This window comes from Meles meles, chromosome 11, assembly GCF_922984935.1.
Source record: "Meles meles chromosome 11, mMelMel3.1 paternal haplotype, whole genome shotgun sequence".
In the NCBI taxonomy this organism is placed as follows: domain Eukaryota; kingdom Metazoa; phylum Chordata; class Mammalia; order Carnivora; family Mustelidae; genus Meles; species Meles meles.
Window position 1 is genome coordinate 42910757 of NC_060076.1, and position 22132 is coordinate 42932888.

Sequence of the window (22132 nt, forward strand, 5' to 3'; positions counted from 1 at the left end):
TAAGTAAAAAAATTGATTATGTAATCATTGCTATCTGGATACAAGAAAAAATATATTTAGCTAAAGAGCATTAGACACCCAATTAACAACTATTGAGTGGCTTCTTAATTTTAGAAAAGGACTTTCTGTTATTGAGGTTTATTAGGTATTTCTTCAGCATTTTATCAGGGTTGTAAATTTCTTCCTAGAAGAAAGATGAGAGTTTCTCTACTCAAGGAAATTGTGTTCCCAAACACATTTGGCACAACTTTTCTTTGTCACTTACTACAGATAGAGGATTTATCTTCAAAGAGATCATCAGATATAACTTTATACTTATAGCCCATCTGTTTTTTAAAATCAGTTTTATTGAAATATTATTTATATATAGACATTGTACATATTTAAAATGTGCATTTTTTAATGTTTTGATGCATGTATACACTCATGAAACCATCATCACAGTCAAGATATGAACGTGTCATATCAATCATCCTCGAAAATTTTATTTTTAATTGATGTCTTCTTAACTTCTTTTTAATTTTTTTAAATTTCTCCTTTTTAATTTCTCCTTCCTGCTCCCTCTCCTCATCACCAGGCAAACACTTAAGTGCTTACTATAATTAACTTTAATTTTTATTTCCTAGAATTTTACATAAATGGATGTAGAGTTTGTACTCTTTTTTTGGGGGTGAAAGAATCTGGTATCTTTCATGTAGCATAATTATTTTGTGAATCATTAATGTGTATAACAGTTCTTTGTGTGTAATAATTCTTTTCTTTTTAATACAGAGTAGAATTCCATTATATGGATATAATACTATTTATTCATTCACTTACTGATGGACATCTAAGTAGTTTCCAGCTGCTGTCTAATACAAAAAAAAGCGTTCTTAACCAATGTATATAAATCTTTGTATGGGCATGTTTCATTTCTTGTGAAAAAAGACCTAGAAGTTGAATGATTAGATCATATAGTTGGTCTATGTTAAAATTCTTTTTTTTTAAACATTTTATTTATTTATTTGACACAGAGAGAGGGAGATCATAAGTAGTCAGAGAGGCAGGCAGAGAGAGAAGGGGAAGCAGGCTTCCCGCCGGAGCAGAGAACCCAATGTGGGGCTCAATCCCAGGACCCAAGATCATGATCTAAGCTGAAGGCAGAGGCTTAGCCCACTGAGCCACCCAGGCACCCCAGTGTATGTTAAAATTCTTAAGAAACTTCAAACTGCTTTCCACCAGTTGCCAGATGCTGGAGGGGAAGGGAAATAGGAAGAAGTTGGTTAAAGGTATAAACTTTCAGTTATGAGTAAAAGCTAAAGAAGTAATGTGTAATGTGGTGATTGTAGTTGATAACACTGTATTGTATAATTGGAATTTGCTAAGAAGTAGAACTTAAATGTTCTCACTAACCCCCTCCTCCCCAAAGAAATATGTGAAGTGGTGGCTGATATTAACTAAGTTCGTATAAGAAATCTTTTCACAGGGGCGCCTGGGTGGCTCAGTGGGTTAAAGCCTCTGCCTTCGGCTCAGGTCATGATCCGGGATCCTGGGATCGAGCCCCACATCGGGCTCTCTGCTCAGTGGGGAGCCTGCTTCCTCCTCTCTCTCTGCCTGTCTCTGCCTACTTGTGGTCTCTGTCTGTCAAATAAATAAATAAAATCTTTTTTTTTTTAAAGAAATTCTTTCACAATATATATGCATATCAAATTATCACATTGTATACTTCAAATATCTCTTGGTTCTGCCAATGATACCTTCACAGAGCTGTGAAAAAAAAAAAAAGGAAAGAAAAAAAGAAAAGAAAAGAAAAGAACAAAACTTGTATCTTTTATATTCTCATCAGTATTATATGAGTTTGGGGTCCTCCATATACTTGCCAACACTTGATATGGATGGCCAGCCTTTTTAATTTTAGGTAATCTAACAGGTGTATAGTGGTATCTCATGGTGGTTTTTATTTGCCTTTACCTAAGGACTTTACCTAAGGCTATTTTGATGATGTTGAGCATCATTTCATGTACTGGTTTGTCATCCATATAACTTCTTTGGTGAGTGTCAGTTCAAATCTTTTTCCATTTTTTTTTTCTTAGTTGAGTTTTATGTTTTCTTATGATTGAGTTTTGAGTTCTTTATATATTCTAGATACAGGTTCTTTATATAACTTTTAAATATTTCTCCCAGCTTCTGAGGTGTTTTTTTTTTTCCATTTTCTTAACAAAGAAGAAAGTTTTGAATTTTGAAGAATCTAATTTGATTTTTCTTTTATGGATTAGGTTTTTGGTATAGTATCTAAGAAATCTTTATCTAACCCAAAACCATAAAATTTTCTCCTATTTTCTTCAAGAGGCTTTCTAGTTTTTTCTAGTTTTAGGACTATGATCCTTGAGTGATTTTTTTCTATATTATATGGTATGAGGTAGGAGGTATTAAAATTACTTTTCTTCTTTTTTTGTGTGTGTGTCCATTTATACATGCGCACATGTGCACAAATATCTAATTGTTCTAGAGCCCACTGTTGAAAAGACTATCCTTTCTTCACTGAATTGTTTTTGTACCTTTGTTGAAAACCAATTATCCTTCTATATGTGGCTCTATTTCTATACTCTGTTTTGTCCTATTTATCTAGTTGTCTGTTTTCACACTGAACCACTCTTGATAACATGATAAATGTAGTTTTTTAATAAGTCTTGCAATAAGGTATCATTTGTCCTTCAACCTCATTCTTAATTTTAAATGTTTTTTTGAGGGGGTGCAGAGGCTATTCTAGGCTCTTGCATTTTCATACAAATTTTAGAATTAGTTTGTAATTTTTTTAAATATTTTATTTATTCATTTGAAAGAGAGAGAGGGAGAAAGCATGAGCAAGGGAGGGGACAGAGGCAGAAGCAGACTCCCTGCTGAGCATGGGGCTCCAATGTGGGGCTCGATCCCAGGACCCTGAGATCATGACCTTAGTCAAAGGCAGACAGATGCTTAATTGAGTTAGCCACTCAGGTGCTCCTAGAATCAGTTTGTAATTTCTATTAAAAATACCCACTGAACAGGGTGCCTGGGCGGTTCAGTGTGTTGAAGCCTCTGCCTTTGGCTCAGGTCATGATCTCAGGGTCCTGGGATGGAGCCTCACATCAGGCTCTGCTCAGCAGGGAGCCTGCTTCCCCCTCTCTGCCTGCCTCTCTGCCTACTTGTAATTTCTGTCAAATAAATTTAAAAAAATATATCCCACTGAAGTTGTGATAGTATTAAAGGATAGATTAATTTGGGGGAAATTGATATCCTAACAATAATAAGCTTTCCAACTGAAAAACACAGTATATCTTTGTATTTATATAGGTCTTTAATTTCTGTCAGCAGTATTTTATAGTTTTCAGTATACAGATCTTGCACATATTTTGTGCTAGATTTATCTCCATATATTTAATGTAATTTTGTGCTATGCTAAACGGCATTGAAGTTTTTTGTAAACTTCAAATGCCTAATGTTTTGTCTCTAGAATATGGAATTACATTGTTGTTTGCATACAATACTTGTATTGTGCAAATTTGTCAAACACACACATTAATCAGTCTTAGTACCTTTGTGTGGATTCCAATGGATTGTCCCACATAGGAAATCATATTATCTGTATATAAAGACAGTTTACTTCTTCCTTTTCAATTTGGATGCTATTTATTTCTTGCCTTATTGAGCTGGATTTGCTTTATAATCTTGGATATCAATTGTGGGAACTAACATCCTTATATTTTCCTGACCTTAGGGGGAAAGCATCTTTCACTATTAAGTATGATATTTTCTTTAGTCATTTATAGTGTCCTGTATCAATTGATGAAATAACCATCTATTCCCTGTTTGCTCAAAGTTCCTTTTAGTCAGGAATAGTTGTTGGATTTTGTCAAACACTTATTTTGTGTCTATTAAAATGATTATATGATTGTTCTTTAGTTTGTTAGTATAGTTAAAATGGTTGCATTCATTGTTTTTCCCCTAGATTTATTGATATCTTACTGACATGTAACATTGGAGAAGGAATGTTTAATACAGAGTTATGTATGTTTTCTGCTATGTCAAGAGTTACGAATTTTCATGACAAAGGACATTCCAGATAATTACAAACTTTATCTTACGCTTTTAGAATGTGCAGTGTAACTTTGGGAGATTTTACTCTTTAGCTTGAAATGTTTCTTTTAATTTATTAACTAAACAGATGTACAGTGTGTGCTCAGGGCAGAAGTAGAGTCAACGCTTTGAAGTTTGGTTACGTTGTTCTGACCTTGGTAAAAATTAAAATATGGTTTCATGGGGAGCCCAGGAGAAGGGTCTCAAACATTAAAAGTTGAAAATGTTCTTTATCAATTGTTTAGCTATCCCATTATATCTGGAAGTTATTCTCTATGTTCTCCTTAAAAGCATTGATAAGTAGCACAGTTAAGGCATTTGCTGAAATACCTGATCTGCAACTTACTAGATAGACTTTCCATTTTATTAGTAATTTTACTACATGCATCATAATTTCAGCCACAATTTTTCTATTTAAATTTCCTTTTTCCTGCCTTCTTCTCTTTTTTGCTATTCTCTTTGATATACTCCATGTTACTTTGAATCAGTCTCCCAAGGGGGTCCTAGTAGACTTTCTATCAATCTAAAAAGCAAATTTATGTATCGGTCAGAATTTTTAGGTGAAAGTATTAGAAAATGACTCTGGCTCTCTTAAACAGAAAAAGAATTTAGGAGGAGATTCAAAGCTCACAAAATAGCATATGGAAAGGAACAAGAAAGCTCGAAAGGCTAGGTGCTAGAAAAATACACAAGGTCACACTGCAGGAAAACCTGTGCTTTAGTCGCCACTGGTATGAGTCTGACCTTAAAATACACACACACACACACACACACACACACACACACACACACACACAGATTTTTTAAATCTTTGTGTCATTCTTTCAAACATCCAAGGTGAGGTCATATGGGCTGAGTTTAGCTCACTTTCAAGCCCTCAGGTATCAGGGAAAGGATTTCTCTTTTCTCCAAGATTATCCTTATGTTAATAATGCAACAGGCAATAATAATGCAATAATTCAAGGTCCATCCTGCTTTCCTAATAAAAGTCAGAGAGCTCAGAGGAAGAGGAGTGTGTCGGTTTCTGAACAGTTGAAAACAAACAACAAAAAACAAATCAAAACAAGACAAAACCAAAAATTATAGTGTCTCTCTCATATTTTATCTCTAGGTATCTGATGTTGGGATAAAGTAGAATATTGTGCTTAGACCAGACATTAGAAATAGAAAAGAAAGAGGTGCCTGGGTGGCTCCGTCAGTTAAGCTGGATGATCCAACTCTTGATTTTGGCTCAGGTCATGATCTCAGGGTCACATCATGTCCTTGGGCTCTGCACTTGGCAGGGAGTCTGCTTGAGTCTCTTTCTTCCTCTCCCTCTGCCCCTCCCACACTTGTGCTCTCACACGTGCACTCATGCTCCCCATATCTCAAAAAAAAAAAAAAAAATTTTTTTTTTTGAAAGAAGAAATGGTTGACCTGGAATTATTCCTGGAAGAATGCAAATTGATAGGCAGAAAACATACAGACCAGTTATTTATATTAAAAAAAATCATGGCCTATTCAGACAAAAAATTCTGTCTCCCTTTTAGCTTTTTGGCCTCCTGCCAACTACTCACCCTCTCTGACTTTAGTTCTCAGTTGCCAAGTGGGAACGATAATGTCTGGGTCCCAGGTTTATTGTGAAGATGGAATGAGAACATGTCTATAGAGCACCCAGCACAGCACATTCACTCACAGTGGTTACTTGTCAAATAATTGTTATTGTCCTGTCCTTCTCTGTAGAAAACCCTCTAACTCCTGAAAAACTCTATCACCGCCACCTCTCTAAAGGGGGCTGCAAATCTCAAGGATGCTGACTGGGTCCATAAGGAGATATAATTGCTGTCAGATTCTCATGCTGTGTGTGGCCCTGTTATTTATGGTGGTCATGTACAGAGACAAAGGTTTGTTCTTCATGAAATGGAAGTCATTGATGAGATCACCAAACCCCCTCATTTCCTGTTCCCCATTCTAGGTACAGTGCCTTCTTACACCAAAAAGAACTTGATTCCTCCTTTCTTACAATTATTTTATAATTATCTTTCATCATGGTTTCTCTCGATTCTTAGGGAGTCTCTTTAGTGTTGAGAACAATAAAGCTATATTAAATAAAGAGAATGATGAAGATCATGTGTATATTGAACACTTAAATAATTTTGTAAATATTTGAAGGAAAAATATTGATCATTAAAGGAGATGTCTCAATTTACGCAGCTCGTGGGAGAATAATTTTTCTAAAATAGGCTAATTAATTTGAAATTAAAAGAGAACTAAGTTATAAATTAACAGTTGTAGAAGTATAATGGCAATGTCAAAAATAGGTTTTGTTCTAGGAGAGTGTTTCTTTTTTTTTTAAAGAAAATAAAGGCCTTTATTGTGAGATTATGTTCTTCCTACCTTTTTTAAAATTTTTTATTTATTTCTTATTTTTTTATAAACATATAATGTATTTTTATCCCCAGGGGTACAGGTCTGTGAATCACCAGGTTTACACACTTCACAGCACTCTCCATAGCACATACCCTCCCCAATGTCCATAACCCCCCTCCCCCTCTCCCAACACCCCCTCCCCCCAGCAACCCTCAGTTTGTTTTGTGAGATTAAGAGTCACTTATGGTTTGTCTCCCTCCCAATCCCATCTTGTTTCATTTATTCTTCTCCTGTCCCCCTAACACCCCATGTTGCATCTCCACGTCCTCATATCAGGGAGATCATATGATAGTTGTCTTTCTAGGAGAGTGTTTCTTAAACGGTAGTATGTATAAGTGTAATCTAGGGAATTGTCACCTGCAGAATTCCCAATCTCACTCCAAAAATGAGGATTTATTAATTCTGGGGTGGAGCTCAAGAATCCATACTACTAAACATATTGGTGATTTTGATGAGCTGGCCTTAGAGGGCTTTTCTCTTTCCCTCTAGAAAGGCTGTGGGGACAAGTTTTAACCCACCATGGATTTTGCCAAAATAGCAGTGGGTGGTGACCAATGGTTGTAAAGCAGGATCTCAAACTGGTGGTCAGGCATCAAAACCTGTTCACAGAGGTGTTCTCTCTGACAAAAATAGTTTTTAAAATGTTGTCTGTAATGCCCTTAGGCTAAGTTTGCTTCCTTCAGTTCACTGTCGACTGGCTCATTGGCTTCTGGTATGTAAGTTTGCATGTAAGTGGTACACCTGCCCTAGAGACACTTGTTCATGAGCTCTGAGAATTTGAAGAATCGCTCTTTTAAACTGGAGACAACTCTGAGTGAGGTATTTGGGAACTTCCAAGGGATGATTAAATATGCTTTGTAAATTTTAATTTGATGAGGTCTGCCAAGCTAAGGTCACATTATGAATTCTTTTTCTCCTCAGGTATGACATTTCCAAAGTCAATACAGATTGGGTCCCTGCCCCTCTTCCATGATGGCTGGGTTTACTTCTTTGTACCCTTCTTTGCAAGATTATGAACAGTACCAGGGCAGGAACCGAGTCTTTGTACTTGCCTTGGGCTCAGAGCCCTGCATATTACACAGAATGCGATAGATGCTTAAATATTTGTTGAAACGCAAAGGCAGTAAGGAAGGAAAAGAAGAGAGAGTGAAAGAAGGATGAGAAGAAAGAAGGAGGAGATGAAGATAATGTGGAAAGGATGAAAAAGAGGAAAGAGGAAAACAAGGAACAAAGAAGGGAAAACACAGGAGAGAAAGTTAAAAGTGCAGAGACAGGTGTGATCTGTAGAAATGTGACTAATTCGATCCCTTACTTTAAAATACAAGCAAGAATATGGACTACTTGAATGTCAGAGTTTATAGATCAAAATCAAATTCAGAATGAGGTGTCTTTGAGCAAATATAGCAACAAGGAGGAGCATTGTCTTGTGTTAGCATCAGGCACTGTATTCTCAGATACTGATAGAATTGCCCTAAGTTTTGTTTTTTCTTACTCAAGGGGCTTCCTGCCTGTCGGGTTTCCAAAGTAAAAATATTAAATGAGTATCTTGGAAGATTATTTTAAGTTTCTAATTACTCATAATGTAGCTAAACATACCAAATGAGCATCCACAAAACGCCAAAGCACTATTTATATTTCAGTCTAATCATAGTCTTTGTCACAATCTATCATCACAGTCTTCTCCTTGTGTCTGTATTTTTTTCATTGGAAAAAAAATGGCTTGAAAGAGGGAGAGAAAGTTGTCATCTGTTGCTTTCAGGGAATTAAACTCATTTAAAATTGAGTACTCAGAAATCCTGTTATTTTGTTTGTTGACTTTTGGTATCTTCTTTCTAAAATAAAACCTACTCAAAGCATGGTTATTTAAAATCCAAGTGAATTGGAAATCTATAAAGTTGTTTAGACACCATGCTGAGTAAGCTGGGTGAGAGCATGGTGTATTAGAAATACAGGTGCCTCGTGGGCTTATGTCCTCATCCAGATCCTCCTGTGATCCTAACAACCCCTGGTATGTCACTTCATTTCCCCGAGACTCAGATTTTCATCTGCGTATTGAGCAAATCTCCCAAACTCAATGTCTAAGAACGTGGAATCGACAGTACAGCACTATCAATTAACTGCAGCGCAGCTCCATTTTGCAAAGGCTCTATGTCCTTGGACAATAACTTAAACTCTCTGTTTCTTATTTTAATCATCTTGAAGTGGACGTTATTCCAAGACTTCGGATGTCTTTTTTTAAAGATTTTATTTATTTATTTGATAGACAGAGATCACAAGTAGGCAGAGAGGCAGGCAGAGAGAGAGGAGGAAGCAGGCTCCCCGCAGAGCAGAGAGCCCAATGCGGGGCTCGATCCCAGGACCCTGAGATCATGACCTGAGCTGAAGGCAGAGGCTTCAACCCACTGAGCCACCCAGGCGCCCTTTGGATGGTTTTTGATAAATGAGAAACTATACCTAAGATGGCAACAGGCATATACATTTTTGTTGATAACCCCCGCCTGCTGGGAAATAATCTGTGACTTTTACATCTGACTAAATGAAGAAGAAGAGTAAAAGGATCTAGAAGCAGCCATGTAGTCACTAAAAATGGTGGCACCTTCTCTTTCCCAATCTCACCTATGAAATGGACCTATTTGAAATTTCTGAGGCAGAAGGCCTCACAACTTTGATCACTGATAGCCTATTTATTCCTATATTCTTAACGTTTATATTCTTGATGATTGTGTGGGGGAAATGAGTAACCTAGATACAAAGCTTGCAAAATGCACCGAGCTACCTAGGGGGCTGTGCAGCAGGACTCCATGGGGATGATGAAGCACATCCCTGAGATGAAGTTTAAAGAGCAACATATCAACAAGTACAAATCAATAACCTATAAAATAAGTGTCTAAGTGCTGAGGGGATCCTTTGGAAAGCTCTCTTCAAAGCAATAAGATAAACTAAAAGGGTAGTGGTAGTGTGCATAAAGAAAGACAAAGAAGACCAAAAGTCAGTTACAAAGCACTTAAGGCCAGACCAAGAAGCAAGAAAATAGTTTGTGAATATTCCAATTTCTTCTACGATTTTCAGATTTTATCTTGGTCCCATTTTGTTTTAAATTCATGGACAACAGCATTTTATCAACAGGTTCTACATACCATGCCCCTGCTTGACCTTTCTGAACATTGTCAAAAATTCATTAATAAAATTTAAATCAACTTTATTGAGGTATAATTTACATACAGTATGATGCATTCATTCAAAATTCATTTTTTTTGAAGATTTTATTTATTTATTTGACAGAGAGAAAGAGATCACATACAGGCAGAGCCAGAGGGAGAAGCAAGCTCCCTGCTGAGCAGAGAGCCCAATGCAGGGCTCCATCCCAGACCCTGGGATCATGACCTGCACCGAAGGCAGAGGCTTAACCCACTGAGCCACCCAGGGGCCTCCAAAATTCACTTTTAAACGAATACAATTTCAAAAAAAAAAAAAAAAAAGATAGAGAATAACATTTATATTTTAAAAGGATTATCCTTAGACAAGTCATCCCAGTAATAAGCTGAGACTCAAAAAACATAAGATGAGAAAAAAGAAAAAATTAAACTGTTTGGAAACTATATTGATTTTCGTAAAACTCACTTAATTTCCAGGAGTCTTATTTAAAGGATTTTCTGTCTCTTTTGTTTTCATGTTCTTATTCAATAGCATATTTAAAGAGAGAGAGAGAAGGGAAAAATTTATTTTAAGCATTTTTTTTCATGCTGAATGTCAGTCATAGAATAAAGTTTCAAACCGATGTCATAGAATTAGTAGTTCTCAGGAATGCTTCGTAGACTTCTCTTTGAGAAAAACACATGTGTTTAATTTTTTGTATTTTATGGATCTTCTTTGAGACAACACATGGAATAGGTTATACAAAATTGCGTGAAGCAACTTGTACAACAGGCCCTACCCCCACCTGTTAAAACAAGAATCTGTGAACTAGGATGTAGATTGCACAGGACTTTATGTCATGCCCAGTACACACACCCCGGGGGAGGGACGCTGACTCCATGGTGGATTCCAGAAACATCAGTGTACTAATTGGTTCGATTTTTCTGAGCTATTTTGACATTTAGTTGGCTTATGGGAAAAAAACCTTAAGAGTGATGCAAAACCATCGCATCCAGTAAAAGCTTTGTATGAGTCAGCTGTATGAATCCGTCATTTTAGATTGTGGCTTTGCCTTTGGCTTATAATGCTGTACTCACTGACAAGCTTTATAAAATCTCATGGTCCAGTCATCTAGGAGGAGGATATAAAATAAAGCCAATTATTTTGATTTGGTCCAATGTGACTTCCTTTCTTTGTCACAAATATATGCCAACTAAATCAGAATAGAATAGATGGCAATCATTTTTAGGGGGGAATGTATGTCTTTTCATTTTGTATCTGGCACCAAATCCTTTACCCAGAACAACTGAGGTACTCGATCCAAGTCTGTGAAATGAGTAAGTAGGTTAATGGATAAGTCAGTGATCAATAGTCAGTGGAAAACCATCAATAATTAAGGAAATACACAAAACCTACCCCTTCAAGAAGGGATCAATAGCATCGTTTCTGTATAATAAAATAAAGCCCCTTTTAGAAAGCAAGTAGTTACACTGATTTACTGATTTTTACTCTTTTGTAGTAAGTCACAGAACTAAAGTTGGAGAAGTCACACCGACAGACGGGTGCTTCCAGAGCAAGTAGCTTTCAAAATGTTTCCATTTTGGGGGAATCGGTTTGGGAGCTTGGGGATTAGGTTTATAAACACTTCCCTATCATTGGGTCCACCCGTGTATGACTCCTTTCAATATCCTGCATGACTGCCAAGAGACCAAAAAAAGATTACGCTCATGAGAACAGATTTGTTTTGTAAGGAAATTGATTTGATCATTTTTAGAGCATACATAAAGCAGCAAAGAAATAGAATGATTTTTGGCATGCATAAAAACATTTTGCATCTGTAAGTTGACCAAGGTTTTAGTTAGCTAATGCCGGAGCTTGGATCAACATACTTGGAACATTCTGGCTTTGAGGGGTGTGTGTGTGTGTGTGTCTGGCTGTGTTTGCTCGCAGGACAGAGCTGGGGGAATCTAGGTGTGTGGGTATCTATGTGTGTCACTAATAGCATCGACATTCCTGTTCTGAATTGCAGAACGATCACTTATGATCGTTCACAGGCATGCGTGCCTCTCCTTTTAAGGACTGATTTTGAAGAATTGCATTGTAGTCAGAGATATGCACTTGACTTCAACCTCTTGCCTTCTTACCATTTTTGCTGACATGGCACAAGAGGGTCCTCACTACTGTGCTTCTTAACGACATCTCTGCATTGACATCTGGGAATAGGTAAAGCTCCAATCACAGGTGCATGAAGCTGTATCATTTTATAGCTTGTTAAATCAGATTTTGCACGTGTGTCCATGAATCTGCAGCACATAGTCATCCACGCAAGTCCTACAGACTTAGAATGACCTCTCAGCCCTTTCTGTGGCACTCTTCAGAAACTAGCAATAATTCTGGCTTTGTACGTGCATAACTAAATTTGGTTGCTGTAGCTAAACAATCTGATAGTTACTTCTGAGAAGCCCAATAAGCTAATCTGTTCATTAGTATCCTTCTAAATTTCTGTTGAACGGAGTTATTTGTGTGGAAGGAATGAGGCCAAATTGGAGTTGTTGATTGTGCATGGTTTTGTTTTTGTTTTTGTTTTTTTCTCCTTGAATGGAAGTCAAACATGCTTATGAAGTTTAAACAGCGTATTTCTTCATATGGATACAAATAGTGAAATATTAGGTATGTGGTAGATTGTCCCAAAATTTCCTCATCTATTTACTCTCTTGGGCTAAGGGCATTTCCTTTGTGCACAAATTCCACCTACAATGTGTTCCTGTTGGTTACTGTTTTGTAGTCTCTGTCTCCATATGGATTAGGTGGCTGTTGAATTTGCAGCATCTCATATATGCCCCTCAAAGGCCTTTCTCACACACGAGCCTACAGACATGACACAAGTTGTATGCAGGGAATGTTGACGCTGGCCAGAGTGTCAGAACTGACAAAGGAAACTCTCCTTGATCTAAACCATCATGTGGATTTTTCTTTAGCTGCTGATGAGTTTGGCCCTGTTGAACCACACTGCTCAGTTAGACTGAGAGTAGGCTGGGTAGAGACAGAAAAATATTCTGGGTTCTCCAAGTGGTCACCTACATGAGGAGAAGGGGTACACACCATAGAATATGTGAGTTTTAATATCAGTAATGTTTATTTACATTGACAGCTCAAACAGATCAATAATACTGTTAAGAGGAGCGTGCACTCAGCAAAAACACCTTTTGTAGCACATAAACTTCCGTCTTCTGGCTTTAATGTTTATCAGCATCTTGAGAGGCATTTATAGCCCCTCACATACTCCTTTATGATTCCGTTATTGATTAAGTAGTGATGCCTGCTGGACCTAGGACATGGTTCACTATTTTTCAATTAAAATGAAGAAATACCTTGTTTGTTGCAGGTTCACTTCAAGCAGTTGGCTTGTGGGACTTTGAGAGATGCTACTGCCCATGACATGTTGGAATTACCATGATCAACTACCCAGTTTGGATTTCACCCAGTGGCCAGGAACTTTGCATGGTGGACAGCAAGGGTTGGATTTTTAAAAAGAGTAAACCAGGTAAGACTGAGGAAGACATCTGATCATTTATCACTTGCTCTCGGGGCTTTCATGTGTTGCCAAGATGTATTGAATAATGTATAGCTTTTCTATTTATTTTCTAAGTCCACTGAACAGATTGTTGAAGAATGGTACTCCCTTGGATTTAGGAGAATGTGTATAGTAATAATTGAGTCCATTTTTTTCTCAAGAGGAGAGAGGAGTTATTTTAAGATACACATAAAGCTATACAAGATATTATGGATGCAGGTTAATGCAACAGCCAAAAATTGCAGACTAAGGACTTTTCTTCTTTAAGTAACTCCTCTGAACTGTAACGGGATAAGCAGTTGTACTTTTGAAGATTCTATAGGGAGAGTGTGGCTGTTTAGTAGTTGCATTTTACATGATATAGAAATGTGAGTGTCATTTAATAGTATATGATCTTATAAATATGCCTCAAGGTTACTCTAATTTAGAAGATAATGCCAATTATTCTCCCTCATTTCTTTGTACTTATCACTTTAATTTCTGTTCCTCTAAGTATTATTTAAAATGGTGATACAGTGACATAATTCAGTATTATTGTGGCTCCTAGAATTTATGATATTATGCTTTTATTCAAATATTCTTTTTGCTGCCTTTCTCTATTGCATTCTGGAAACTCTTCTCCACTATTACCCATATTTGGTCAGATTCTTTTTTTTTAATTTAAAATTTTATTAACATATAATGTATTATTAGCTCCAGGGGTACAGGTCTGTGAATCGCCAGGTTTACACATTTCACAGCACTCACCATAGCACATACTCTCCTCAGTGTCCTTAACCCAACCACCTTCTCCCTACCCTCCTCCCCCTGGCAACCCTCAGTTTGTTTTGTGAGATTAAGAGTCTCTTATGGTTTGTCTCCCTCCCGATCCCATTTTGTTTCATTTTTTCCTTTCTTACCCCCCAAGCCCCCCACTTTGCCTCTCAAATTCCTGGTCAGAGCCTCTTAACTGTCTTCCTCCTCCATAAGATAATTTGAAGTTGTCATCAACAAACACCTGGGAGAACCACAAGTTATTCTTGGGCTCTGACTTAAAGACCATCAAAGCTTTTACAGCTTCTCAGAATTTTATGCACCCCAAACAAGATTTTCTCTAAGTTCAATTACAGAAACAGAAAACATAAGTAAACTTCATTAACTGAGGAAGAAAAAAAAGGAGGGTGATTATTCTAAGTCACTTGAACTCTTTACAAATATAGCTCTCTTACTTTCTGTGAATAAATTGGCCTCAGTCAATAAATAACAGCTCAAGATAATTATTTGGATGTAAAAGAGAACTTCTCAAGTGACTGAGAATAATTGATTCTTTAAAGTTTGTTAAATATCCCTCCCCAATCCCATAATAACTTATTTGTCTCTAAGATGATAGTATCAGGTAAGTACAAAACTCAAATAGTCACAGATTTCAAATTTATTAGGAGTATAGATCACCAGACTCATGGAAGAAACACTTATTGATGAACTGATTGGTGGACAATTGTCCTGCTTGGTGGCAAGGTGGGATATCCATACTTAGAAGACTTCTGCTACTCTGTATATAAAAGGGACATCAAAACGCAGGATGTATTTGGGGGAATAAAGCTCAACCTACTTCCAGGCTTTGTAGCATTAAAGTCAAGCAACTAATTAAAGCAAGAATGCTTCATGGTAGACTTACATATTCTTAAATGTTTAAGTCTTAGTCTCTGAGTCCAAAATAAGTTTCACCCTGATTGTGTTTACTTCTCTATTTTCAACAAAATTGGGTTGCCTATTAAAACATCAGACTTAGAAGAAATAGACAAAAAGGAGAAGGATAAAATTAAATCTATTTGGAGGTAATCATGTGATAATTCAATTATTAGCACTTATTTATCATGTCACAAAGGAAAGAGCTCTCCTTTACTGTGAAATCAGAATTTTTATTCTTTAGAATACTTTATCTTTCTGAACTTTGTAGGTTATTAATATAGAAAAAAATATGCAAGGGCTTTTGATCTGAATATTATAAAGAAAGATAACGTCTTTTCTCTTTGGACAGTCTTTTGCAGTGAATCCTGTTGATTAGGAGGTACAGAGATAGTAACTTCCACTGTTTTGTATAAAAACATATGATGTAGAAGGGCCCCAAGAACATAAAAGATTTGACAGCGAATTCATATATTTTTCCAGTTAAAGGTTAACTCTTTAAAAATGAGCAGAAAATTTATACATTATAGCTTTATAGTTTATATTGGTTTTAAATTCATTTTTGTTCTCTGTTATAAGAAGGGCAGTTGCATTTTTTATAACGATGCATGTTAGCTTTGCCGTAAAGTTAACCGTGTCAAGGCTTCCCAATTCTGCTTCTCAGAAGTTTATAACAAAGCCATAAAAATTTGTACTGTTCCTTACCTTAAAAGCATTTTTTCTTTCTTAAAGCATTTTAAAAGAAAAGGTTTGCCTAGCTCAGGATTATATTTTTGTACGCTTGTATGTAGAAGCAATATTAAGCTAGAAAGACAAAACATAAAAGATGAGGTTTTTGAAAGTACTTCTGATAATAGTATGCCCCATGGGATGGGATACGCAGTCTCCAAGGTGGTTCAGGTACACAGCAGCCGCTGTGTATGCAATGTGTCCCCTACTTTCTGCAGAGAGCAAGAGACATTCTTAGCTGTGCAACCATTCTTATTTTTGAGGTCTCCTGGAAAAAGAACCTTGAGAACTTAGGGAGGTAGCTGATTCAGTCTAAAAAGTCTTGTATGAATCTTTAATACTTTTTGGGTACATATTTATTGGCTCTGCAAACATTCTCCAACCCCATGTAAAGCACTAAGTGTCCAGAAACAAATCAACAACCCCCCCTGCCCTGAGTTCATCTCACAAAGTGAAACTGACATGGAACCAGCTCAACTTTAGGGAAAATGAACTAAAAAGTTTAGTGATCTATTTCAAACAGAATTCTCCATAAATTAAGATGAAGGGCCATTAAAACTGATAGTATTAGAAGGTCTTTGAGGCTTCAGAGGCATTTCAGCAGTACAGCTAAAAAGTGGGTAGAATTTTAACTGATGGAAAATAGGTATGACAGCATTCTAAGCCCAGAGCACAGTATGGCAAAGCCATCCTGATGTAAAAACAAATGGTGGGGCGGAGGGGTGGGAGGTTGAGGAACCAGGTGGTGGGTAATAGGGAGGGCACGTACTGCATGGAGCACTGGGTGTGATGCCAAAACAATGAACACTGTTATGCTGTAAATAAACAAAAACAAAAAAAAACTACTTTTCTATTAAAAAAAAAAAACACAAAAAAAAACCAAATGGTGCCTTTGGAGAAGGGAAAGCTTGCCCCAGAAAGTCAGGAGGCATGCGGATGCGGGAAGAGGCGGAGCATAGAGGTGGGAGCTGGACCTGAGTGTTTTGGAAGCACAGCAGCGGCGTTATAAATAGGGATGTGATGTGGTCGAATCTGTGCTTGAAGAAAATGACCCTGGCGTTGGGTGGGGTAGGGCAAGGAAGGTAGGTGCAGGGCGAAACAATAAACCCGGAATGTTCAGTCCCACAAGTACAGACATATGTTTAGTGCTGTGCCATCGGTGCCTGGAACGGTTCCTGCTTATCCCTGATTCTGTTCTTCTCGGTTAAACGCTGACTAAATCCGTATCTCTCAGTGATAATCCATAACTTCTACATTTGCAACTTTTTTCTTATTTAGAAATGGTTTGAAAACGCTTCATACAAAGGACAAAAATTTAAGTTTCACGTTTTTCATCACATACACGGTTACACACACACGCAGTAAACTCTCTGCCAGTATGTGCTTGAAATTAAACCTCAGATCCTGTTCCTGAAATTTATGCTTCAATTAAGATGGGGGCAGCTGCTACCCTACTTTATTCCCCTTTTGAGACTTTTATCTCTCAGGCTTTATCCTTCCCTTCATCGTTTTATCATCACATCAATCACTGTTTCTCTCCTTGGGAATGCAGCGTGCATCACAAGCACATTTTTATGGCTAGAAAGCAAACCTACCCTACTTGACACATAGTGCTTACTTAAACCTAATGAAGTAATTCTGCTGAAAGTACCATGTCCTTTCCATAACAATGCACACTTGGCCAAAATGGTAGGAAATATTTTTTAAGTGGTGGAAAATAGCTGGGAAAGGGAGTCCAAAGAAGACACAAGATGAAAGTGAACTTCAGCCCAACCTTCTTTGACACCATCCTCTAATGAGCTGGGGTGTACTCCCTCTGCTACTGGAAACTCCTCACTCACAGGCTGGCTTTTATCCCAATTATTTTATTGAAAGTTTCCATTGTAATAAGACTCCCCAGTAGTATACCAGATTCAGTACATTTTGTATGATTGTATCATCTGTTTTCAGAGAAGTTCTCTTATAGTCTGGGAAAAAACCTAAGAATTTCTTTCTAAATATGCATACTTAAGGAAATATAGATATGATTCACTAAATGTAATATTCTTGAGACCAAGGCCTTTGTCTTTCTTCTCTGAGACCTCAATTCCAGAGCCACGTACATTTTCAGTAAACATGTCTGATGAGTGAACAAATGAATGAATATCAAAACTTTGTGCTTCCGATCAAAATGGTAACTTCTGTGTTAACAGTAGGAAATAGATCTCTCTCTTGTTAGCGAGATCAACTGGCATTTGCTTCTCTTGTCCAGCATCAGATCAAGGGTGTCTTCTTCTCTCATGGCTTCCAATACTACCATTATCTCATAACAGATTTTTAAAATCACCTAATGACAAAATTTTTTAAGGGTATGGAGGATTTAATATAAAGGATCAAGAAAAAACTTACAGAAGTCTTGTTGCCTTTATAAGTAAAATATGGTTCTCTTTCACAAAGAATCACAATTTCTAAATTTTTGCTTCTATAGATCTCAAATGCTTGGAAGAAAGAAGCATGGTTTTGTCTCTTTCCCTGTTATTGCGTATGGACTTCTCTGGATAGAAGTCACTAGAATACTACTATCCTAGCTAGCTACCCTTTTGTATTTCGTGAAGGCAGGTTACAGCAAATTGTGGTTATAAATATACTATCACATTTAAAGGCACTGGCTTTAAGTAAGGCCTGGATTTGGATCCCAACTCTGACACTTACAAATCCTGTGATCTTGGGCAAGTTACTTACCCTCTGAGACCTGATTCCCAGTTGGTAACATACACATCTTAATAGCTGCCCCATGTACAATTGTGAGGATTAAATGAGATCGGACATATAAAACACTCAGCAGAATATCAGACACAGTATAAATAAGTTAATGCTATTATTTATTGTTGTTGTTGTTATTTATGATCTACAGAGGTAGCAATTTTGCCCAGACATTCATTTCACCCAAATTTCAAAATATTTTACCTTTGGTCCCTAGAAGGAAATAAGATGTAAAATGCTTAGCAGAAGGTATTCTACCTGACATGCCTCATAAACACTCAGTAAGTGTTCGTTGTTGTGGTGTTAGTTATATGATTAGTTCCTTATATAAGCATTTCTCTTCTTGAGGCTCTTTGAGGAGCTCTTGGGTGTAATCTTTCTATAGCAACGACTTCCCTCTTAGGATAATGATAATGGCAGGTCTAGGATTTACAGGTAAAATAGGGCCCTATTTAACCATCTGTTTTTGGTTATATGATAATCACACTGCTGGGTATCTTGGTATTGAGGTGAATAGCATTTTTTTTAAACCCAAGATGACCAGAGTGGATTTTCATACCAAATTATAGTTTTTAGAATCAATAAAACACATTGAAAGCCACTAAAGGAAATATTAACATGTATCTGACAGTAGCAAACAAATCATCCTGATTTGTTGACATAATTCTCTAATTTGGAAATACTACTTTAATATCCACTCAGAAACTGTCTTTAAAGGTCCCTGACATTAATCAAGCATTATATGTAATTATGCCTTTAACCTTTCCTTTTGTTACTCGTATTTTACAAGAAAGACTGTTATTAATTTTGAAATGAAAATTTAGTATTGAAACAACATTTAACATGGTAAACTAATACTTTAAAAATTAACTGTCATGGTTGGGGTGAGCCTGGGTGGCTCAGTGGGTTAAGCTTCTGCCTTCGGCGCAGGTCATGATCCCAGTGTCTTGGGATCAAGCCCCTCATTGGGCTCTCTGCTCAGCGGGGAGCCTGCATCCCCATCTCTCTCTGCCTGCTTTTCTGCCTACTTGTGATCTCTCTCTCTGTGTCAAATAAATGAATAAATAAAATCTTAAAAAAAATTAACTGTCATGGTTAATCTCACAACACGCCACCAGAAACTACGTAAGAGAAGAATGATGAAAAATCAGAGACAATTCCAGGCATTTCTGGCCTGTGCTTTGTAGACTCTCTGTTTGGGGTGTCCCCAGTCTTGTCAGCCAAAGGCAGGATCTAGATCATCAGCTGAGATGTGAGGGAAGACAAAGTACTATAAAACTGAGGGAGTGGGTGTGGGAAATGAATCAATCCGAGGTGAATAAAGGATTCCAGGCTTTGGTAAAGGGCTTTCTAGGGTCAGACTGTGGGTTTCCTCAATGAGCCAGGACCAGAAAGATGCTCGCTCTTCCCTCAGCAACTTGCTGTCACCCTCAGCGAGGGGCAGAGGAAGCCAGGGGTGGAAAAGAAGGGGATTCTGGGGTGCGCAGTGATGGTACCCCGGCGGGATGGGCTGTGCGGTTAAACGGGCAGTCAGGCAGAGTCCTGCTCTGGGGTTAACAGCTTGCTACAATGTGTGCAGTGGTTTTACACAGAGTGGCGGGAAATCCCTGAGTGAGTACAGGGAACATTTCATTAGAAGGGATTTATTTATTCTAAGGAGAGGATTTAGCATAAAATCAAGGTACTACAGGAGACAAACAATCTTTACAAAGTCTCTTCTGCTGTAGTATGAACCGAAGGAAACCATGTTCCTTTCTGTTGAGTCCAGCACGACAACAGGGCTGAACTAATAATGAGAGCTACCCTAAATTGAATTTCAGGATCAGTACCGGTCTTTTATATCAATAACCCTGAAAGAGAGATAATTGTCTTACACATATTCAAGTTGAAGAAAGTGGGACTGAGAAAAGTGTGTCACTTTTCCAGGCTTCCCACAGCTAATACATGTGAGGCCAGATTTCTCTCCCACGATCTCCTTTTTTTTAAACTGTGTGTTTTCCATGATATGATTATCCTGTTTTTCTGTTCTTATGACTAATATTCCCATCCTTATGCCATTATACGTGTGTGCAAATTTGCTCTGTGCTCTATTATATGCTTTTATAATATTTTGTCATTTTCCTCTCGTTGCATATGTGTGCCTGTTGCTTATCCAGGAATTTGAAAGTTGCTTAAGAAGTAGAAGTTTTCTTTTTCTGGGGGGTCCATCACTGCCAGTGTTACGAAAGGCCCTGACTCCAAACAAACATTTGCTGCCAACGATCTCAATTAGCAAACTGGCTTCCCCTTTTCAACAAGGAAAGAACACTTACACATAGACTTCACATAAAATTCTTGGCATAAATGTCATATACATATTTATATACCTATAATTTATCGAATATTACATAAATGGCCAAATTAAAAATCATGTGAGCCATATATTGTTTTTCATCTCTGTGGTGTTTCTTTTCCCTCACAGAGAGCGCCAGAGTAATTTAACAGATCATTTTCCAAGCTGAGATCTGTGGAACACTGGTGCTTTGTACTCGGTACTCCAAGTACAAAGGGTTTTGTGGCCGATTTTGTTTTGCTGGTGTGGAGACTGATGATAAGGACTGGTTCAAAAAGGAAGATGTTAGGTTTGCCTGCCACAGTTGCCACTCCCCTCCTGAATAAGTAGAGAATTGTCGGTCGGAGGAACGGAAATGACTTTGAAACATCTTTTCCCACAGATTACAACTCTGGTGTCAAGAACATAGGCTTTGGCCAGATATATTCTCATTCTCTTTTCTCTTTTTTTTCTCCTGTCTTTTTGCTTCTCCTTCCCCCTTCTCCTCTCTTTTTTCTTCTCCCTCCTTCTTTTTCACCTCCTTTTCCTTTTTCTCTTCCTCCTCCTCCTTCATCTACCTCTCCCCCTCCCCCACTCCAGACACACAGACTCTCCTCTCTTTTCTCTCTCTCCTCAACCTAGCAGCACGCTGATGTTTTTGTTTCCCCTGCTCTGGCTTCCCTGTGTTTCAATCCAAGCATACCATCACCTCCAGTGACTGCCATCAGGGAGGTTATCACTTCCTTCTTCAGTCCAGCAAAATCTGGACCTTGTTCTCCACCTGCCTGTTTTTAAGCAGAGAGACATTGTAATTTTCAGGCACATCCTATAGACAGAGTTCCTTTTACCAGGGAGTTACTTTTCAGAGGGTAACCTCACTTTCACACTCTTGGTAGGAGAATGCTATATAGAGACTACATTTTCTACATTCAAAATGCAGCCCTAATTATGAAGCCAAAGCCAGTTAGTGTTAGGCTGTATCATTAGCACCATCATCAGGAGACTTTTGCAGGAAGTCAATTTGGGGGGTGGGTGGCTCTGGACCAGAGGAAATAGTTTCTACCCACTCTGTCTGCTTTCACCTTCACATGGATTAAGGACATTCACCACTCCTAAATATTAACCGTACCCTTAAGCAGTTTATGATGCCAGTGCCAAGCAACAGAGATATGTAAACTTATCAAAAAAGAAAGAAGGCAGAGTGCTGTTAGTGCGAGACAGGAACTTGGGCCAAGGACAGAAACAACAGAAATTCGGAGGAAGAGAAAGTCCTGGTGGGCTGGAGGCCTCAGGGAAGAGTGATAAAGGGGGTGAATCCAGAGCTGAACCTCAAAGAAAGCATAAGAATTGTCTTTTCTTTTAAAAATACTTTGCTGTGAACCATAAGAGACTATGGACTCTGAAAGACAACCTGAGGGTTTTGAAGAGGCGGGGGTGGGAGGTTGGGGGAACCAGGTGGTGGGTAATAG

At 37.8% G+C, this 22132-nt stretch overlaps 1 protein-coding gene across 1 annotated transcript in view; it reads left to right on the forward strand.

The window, feature by feature from the left end:
• Positions 1-22132, forward strand: part of LINGO2 (leucine rich repeat and Ig domain containing 2) — a 1225184-nt gene that overhangs the window by 891277 nt on the left and 311775 nt on the right. Inside the window, exon 6 of the mRNA XM_046023596.1 lies at positions 13025-13183. The gene's annotated coding sequence lies outside the window, so the exon portion shown is untranslated. The remainder of the gene's footprint in view (positions 1-13024; positions 13184-22132) is intronic.